We start from the raw sequence: 948 nt of genomic DNA, 5'->3' as shown, positions 1-948 counted from the left end.
AATTAGTACAGCCACTGTGGAAAACGGTATAGAGATTTCTCAAAAAATTTAGAATTACCATATGACTCAGCAATCCTTCTTCCCAAAAACATTTGAAAACATTTATTCATAAAGATATTGGGCTGAACCACTTAGAATTGCTAATATATGGCAATGTTTGACCTATAAAAATGGCAGTTTCAAATGGTTCAACATAATGAATATTTGCCGAATAAATGAATGAACTAAAATTTTAAATTGCTGCCACCAGGAGACCACAGACAATTACATTTGTGTGCAGAGATTGCTCTTCCTGAGTTTACTTGATCACTTTTTATCCTAAATTGCCTCTAAAAGAACCACTGTAGTTTTCTAAATACTAATTTGCTATGATGAAGGTATTCTTCTTTACTAAAACAGATAATACTAATAACAATGCAAAACTTAAAGGTAACATCTCTTCGAGGAAATTTACTTTAAAAAGTGACCTTTTTTGGTTTAGTTTTATCGAAACATTATTTACACATAATTATATTCACCCATTTTAGATGCACAATTTAATGAGTTTTGACAAATGTAAACAGTCAACTTACCACTGCCACACTTGACATAGAATATTTTCGTCATGATAAAAAATTATTTCTTACCCTTGTCCCCTCCCAGCCCCAGGCAACCAGTGATGTTTTCTATCATTATAGTCTTGCTTTTACTAGAATTCACCTTTTGAGAATTTCACATAAATGAAATATTACCTGTAATCTTTTGTGTCTGACTTTTACTTAGCTTAATACTTTTGAGATTAATCCACTTTGTGTATCAATAGTTTATCCCTTTTATTTCTGACTAATTTTTAACTTTCATGATTTTTGGTGGCGGGCATCTTGTGGACCATCCTGAGCTTTTCAGAAGGCAGATGGTTTCCTTTTGATGCAAATGGATAGCACCAAGAGGTGGCAAGGCACAGTAAGA

This window comes from Pteropus vampyrus, unplaced genomic scaffold (assembly GCF_000151845.1).
Source record: "Pteropus vampyrus isolate Shadow unplaced genomic scaffold, Pvam_2.0 Scaffold68, whole genome shotgun sequence".
Lineage (NCBI taxonomy): Eukaryota > Metazoa > Chordata > Mammalia > Chiroptera > Pteropodidae > Pteropus > Pteropus vampyrus.
The sequence above is the reverse complement of the archived record's forward strand: the minus strand, read 5'-3'. Positions refer to the sequence as shown.